Raw genomic sequence first — 6,000 nt, forward strand, 5'->3', positions numbered from 1 at the left:
CCTCCGGGGCCGGCCCCAAAGCACTTCCCGATCCTATTGGCGTCAGCCCAGAGTTCTCTGCGCCCCGCTTGTGCGAGAAACTGTCTGGCGCTTCCTGGTCCAGTAGCACCGGTCCAAAGATCTCTGCACCAGTGCGCGCAAGAATCCGGCAATGCGCTTCCCTGGACCTTAGGCGCAGGCCCTGAAGTCTCCGCGTCCGGCGTGCGCCTGCCAGCAAGAAACCGGCAGGGAGCTTCTTTGTCCTGTGGTGCCCGCCCAAACTCTCTGCGCCCGCGCGCTGGTCTTTCTGGGACCTGCGTAACCGGCTGTGGGCTTCCCAGTCCCCTGGTGGTGGCTCAGAGGCCTCCGCTTCCACCAGGCCTTCTGGGACCCAGAGTAACTGGCAGGGCGCTTCCCATTCCTGTGGCTAGTCCCCAACTACCTCCACTTTCCCCCTGGCTCGCTGCAAGGCCGATAGGAAGCAAGCCAAGCTGCCCTGGCAGGAGAACACCTCAGTCCACTTTCAATGAAAAAACAAAACAAAACAAAACAAAACTCTCCAGACAGCCTGTCTCTCATTCCCGCTCAGTCCCCAACCAGACCCGTGAGGCCAATGCGTCTCTGGATTCTCCCAGGCTTGCGATCACAGAGTCTGCAGTTGAACCGGGCCTGTGTCTTTGTACCCCTCCCCAAAAGTGCAAGCCGGCAAGCAGACAGGTCTCTGCCCGGTGTTGTCCAGTTTTGCTTATACGGGAAGTGGGGGAGCTGCTGGCCCGCGCTGGTGGCCACTGGGGCCGCTGGGTGCCCAAGCTCCTGTGGTAGACCTCTCTGGTGTTGGTCTCAGACCGATGGCTCCGGACCCTGGCCGTAGAGGCAGCACCGGGGCCACCTGGCCTGGGGCGCCAGCCCCCGCCACTGCTTTGTCTTTACTCTGGTCCCCAAGACCCCACAGACCTGCCACTTTCTGGTGTTTCAGCGTCCAACAGAGTCTCTGTTCTTTCAATTTCACAAATGCTGGATAACTGATGGATTAGTGCGCTGCTTTTCTATAGATCTGCCAGGATTTTCACCCACGAGTGCGGGAGCTAGAATCTGCTCCGTCTTACTCCAATGCCATCTTCCTGAGAAATCCAGTAATTTTCTTTTTAATTTCACTTATGTTTTTATAGAGAAATTATAAGTTTTACTTATTACTTAGGAAGTATTTTTCCATCCTAAGGCTATGTAAAGTCACTTAGAACTTTTACTACTACTCTTTAAAGTTTTTTTCCTGTTTTATTGAGATATAATTGACATACAACATTGTACTGATGCACAGTGTACAACATAATGATTTGACATATGTATATATTGTATGGAAATAATTATCCAAGTATAGTTAACTTAATTAACATCCATCGTACCATGTGGTTATAGTTTTTTGTTTTTCTTGTTTTGAGAGAGAGAGAGGAAGGGAGGGAGAGAAGCATCCATGTGAGAGAGAAACATTGAATAGTTGCCCTTAAAATGTGACCCGACCAGGGACCGAATCCAACCCAGGCATGTGCCCTGACCGGGAATCAGACTTTGCAGGATGATGTCATCTGACTGAGCTGCACTGGCCAGGGCCACAGTTTTCTTTTGTAATGAGAATTTCTGTGATCCACCATACCAGCAATTTTCAAAGTAAGTCCTCAATCAACAACATTCATTAGTTCTGCAACTTTAAGCTAAATGACATAAAATGAAACCAGTTTTGCCACAGGCTAAGAGTTAGGTTTTTATGGCATCTCATCAGTGTTATAAAGAAGTGACTAATAAAAGGACGTTATATGAGAACCTGCCGTATGCTGTACAGTAGGGTGAACCAGTCGCCACACTGTACATTACACCCCCAGGACTTGCTTATCTTACAGCTGGAAGTCCGTACCTCTCGATCACCTTCTCCCTCACTCCCCCGTCTGGCAACCATTGATCTCTTCTCTGTATCTGTGAGCTCAGTTTGTCTCTCCAGACCCCACGTGTAAGTGAGACAATGCAGTGTTTGTCCTTCTCCGCCTGACATGCCTCACTTAGCAAAATGCCCTCAAGATCCATCCATGTTGTCTCAAAAGGCAGAATTTCCTTCTTTTTGTGGCTTAACGATACTCCATTATATATCCCATTTTCCTTATTCACGCATTTGTCAGGGAACACTTGGTTCGCTCTCATGTCCTGCCTGTTGTAAATAGTGCTGCGATGACCACGGGAGCACAGACACCTTTTTCAGACAGGGGTTTGGTTTCGTTTGGGTAAGCGCTCAGAAGCGGGACTGTGGGCTGAATGGTAGTGCTACTTGTAATTTTTCGAGGAGCCCTCACGCTGTTTTCTATAACGGCGGCTCCAATTCACAGTCCCACCAACAGAGCACTAGGCTTGCCTTTTCTCCCCATCCTTGCCAGCACTAGTCACCTCTTGTGATTTTAAGAACAGTCAATACAATAGGTATAAGGAGATACCATATCGTGCTTTTGCTTGGTGATCTTCTCGTGTATCTGTTGGCCTTCTGTACCCAAAGTTTAATCAGATTCGGCTGGGTTGTCTTTCTTTCTTCTTGTTTCTTTATTTTGCTATTTAGTAATATAGATTTTATATACATATATGCCCTAATCAGATGTATAATTTGCAAATATTTTCTCCCACTCCATAGGGTTGCCTTTGCATTTTGTTGGTGGTTTACTTTGCTGTGCGGAAGATTTCGGGTTTGGTGTAGTTCTACTTGTTTATCTTGCTTGTGTGCTTTTGATTTTGATGTCCAGACCAAAAAAAAATAAATTATTGCCAAGGCCGATGCTGACAAACTTACTCCCTATGTTTTCTTCTAGAAATTTTATGGTTTCTGGCCTTATGTTCAATTCTTTAATCCATTTGAGTTGATTTTGGAGTATAGTATAAGATAGTGGTCCAGTTTTATTCTTTTGCCTATGGCTGTATAGTTTTACCAACACCATTTACATGAAAATACTGTCCTTTCCTCCTTGTGCATCCTTGGATCCTTTGTTGAAAATTAATTGACCAGAAATGTGTGGGTTTATTTCTGGGCTCTCTATTCTGTTCTGTTAGTCTGTGTGTCTTTTTAAATCCTAAACACCATAGTGTTTTGATTACTATAATCTAGTAATATAATTTAAATTCAGGAAATAGAATGCCTCCATCTTTGTTTTTCCTTTTCAACATTGCTTTGGCTATTCTGTGTCTTTTGTGGCATTTTTACATTTTAAGATTGTTCTATTTCTGTGAAAAATGTCATTGGAATTTTGATGGACATCTCTTGAACCTGTTACTATGGACATTTAGCAATATTAATTTCTCCAATCTCTGGGCATTCATTTGCATCTTCTTCTTTCAATGTTTTACAATTTCAGCAAACAATTCTTTACCTCCCTGGTTAAATTTATTCTTTGATATTTCTATTTATTCTGGTGTAATTGTAAACAATTTTTTTCAATTTCTTTCTGAAAGTTCATTTTTAAAAATTTTGGGGGGGGTTTACTTTTTTTTATTTATTTTTTATTGATTATGCTGTTACAGTTGTTCTATTCCCCCCCTTCATTCCCCTCCACCCTAACCCCCGTTCCCACCATTATCCCCCCTTTAGTTTATGACAATGTGTCTCAAGTTCTTTAGATTCTATATTTCCCATACTATTCTTGCCCCCCCATCAATTTTCTATCTACTGTCTATGCTACTTATTTTCTGTACCTTCTCCCCTCTTCTCCTCCTCTCACTCCCCTGTTGCTAACCCTCCATACGATCTCCATTTCTATGTTTCCACTCCTGATCTAGCTGTCCTTTTAGGCTTTGCTTTTGTTTTAGGTGTGGTTGTTAATAACTGAGTTTGTTGTCCTTTCACTGTTCATGTTTCTTTAACTTCTTTTTCTTAGATAAGTCCCTTTAACATTTCATATAATAAGGGCTTGGTGATGATGAACTCCTTGAATTTGATCTTATCTGAATAAAACGGAAAGCAAAACAACTAAAAATTAAAAAGAAGCACCTTATCTGTCCTTCCATTCTAAATGAAAGTTTTGCTGGATAGAGCAATCTTGGTTGTAGGTCTTTGGATTTCATGACTTGGAATACCTCTTTCCAGCCCCTTCTTGCCTGGAAGGTCTCTTTTGAGAAATCTGCTGACAGTCTGATGGGGACTCCTTTGTAGGTGACTGTCCCCTTAGCTCTTGCTGCTTCTAGGATTCTCTCCTTCATTTTAATCTTGGCTAATGTAATGATGATGTGCCTTGGTGTGTTTCTTCTTGGGTCCAACTTCTTTGGGACTCTCTGAGCTTCCTGGATTTCCTGGGAGTCTATTTTTTTTGCCAGATTGGGGAAATTTTCTTTTATTATTTGTTCAAATAAGTTTTCCACTGGTGGCTGTGCCTTTCTTCCCCTTCTGGTACCCCTATAATTCGGATGTTGGAGCGTTTGAAGATGTCCTGGAGGTTCCTAAGACTCTCCTCATTTCTTTGAATTCTTGCTTCTTGACTCTTTTCTGTTTGGCCATTATTTGCTTTCTTCTGGTCCACTCCATTGATTTGAGTCCCAGTTTCCTTTTCATCGCTATTGGTTTCCTGTGCAATTCCATTCATTTCAATTAGTTTCGCCTTCATATATTTGTCTAATTTGTGGGTATAATCGACCAGTTCTGTGAGGATCCTGATCACCAGTGTTTTAAACTGTGCATCTGAGACTTTTGCTATTTCTTCGTCGCTTAGATTTATCTCTGGGGCTTTGAGGTCTTCCTGCGACATTTTTGGTCTGTTCTGGCCCTTTAAGCGGGAGAAGCGGCGCCTTGGACTCCCAGGTCGCTGGGTTGTGACTCTATATGTGGAGGCGGGGTCAGAGCGGGGAAATGGCGGCCCCCTCTGCTGTTTCTCGCAGCTGGGTGACAAGCAGAGCCTCAGGTTGTTCCCCAGGGCAGGGCCACTTAGGTCGCTGGATTATGACGCTGTATGTGGAGGCGGGGTTAGAGCGGGGAAATGGCAGAGCCCTCCACCTCCGCTTGCTGCTGGGGCTGCTGGCTCTTGTCCAATCGCCCACTCCCTTGCTTGTCTATCCACACATGAATGCGTGACCACAGTCAACCTGCAGCCCTGCTCCCTCGCTGTTTCCCGGAGGTTGCTCGCTGAGTTGCCCACCGGGTCCAACCCTGCGCCTGGATTCCGCGGACCTGAGTCCGTCTGACTGAGTTTTCCTGTGCTATCCCGCTCTGCCAGCTGCTGGTTTCGCCCCTCTTACCGGTCAGATTGAAGAATTTGTTGTTATCAGACTTCCGAAAAGTTCAATTTTCTGTGTTCTGGCTGTGTTTTCTGTTGCTAATATTTAGTTGTCTCTAAACTTGGTTGTGTGAGGAAGCACAGCGTCTCCACCTATGCCTCCATCTTGGCGGAAGTCTGAAAGTTCATTATTATTAATGTGCAGAAATTTAACACATTTTTAAAAGGATTTTATTTATTTATTTATGTTTAGAGGGGAAGGAAAGGAGAGAGAGAGAGAAACATCAATGTATGGTTGCCTCTCATGTGTCCCCCACTGGGAACTAGCCCACAACCCAGGCATGTGCCCTGACTGAAAATCGAACCTCGATCCTTTGGTTCGCAGGCCCTCGCTCAATCCACTGAGCTACACCAGCCAGGGCAGAAATCCAATACATTTTTATAAATTGATTTTGACCCTGCAACATTGCTGAATTTGTTTCCCCTGACAATTTTTTGGAAGATTTTGAGAAGGATTGGTATTAATTTCCTTTAAATAGTTGGTAGAATTCAGTGGTGAAACCATCTGATTTTGGACTTCTGTTTTTTGGGAGAGTTTTGTTTATTGATTCAATCTAGTTACTAGCCATTAGTCTGTTCAGATTTCTATCTCTTCATGATTTAGGTTGTATATTTCTTTCTTTTTTTTTAATTTTTTTATTGATTATGCTGTTACAGTTGTTCTATTCCCCCTTTATTCCCCTCCACCCTACCCCTCATCCCCACCATTACCCCCCCCTTTAGTTTATGA

The sequence above is a fragment of the Artibeus jamaicensis genome, unplaced genomic scaffold (assembly GCF_021234435.1).
Source record: "Artibeus jamaicensis isolate MK-2021 breed Jamaican fruit bat unplaced genomic scaffold, CSHL_Jam_final contig_426, whole genome shotgun sequence".
Classification (NCBI taxonomy): domain Eukaryota; kingdom Metazoa; phylum Chordata; class Mammalia; order Chiroptera; family Phyllostomidae; genus Artibeus; species Artibeus jamaicensis.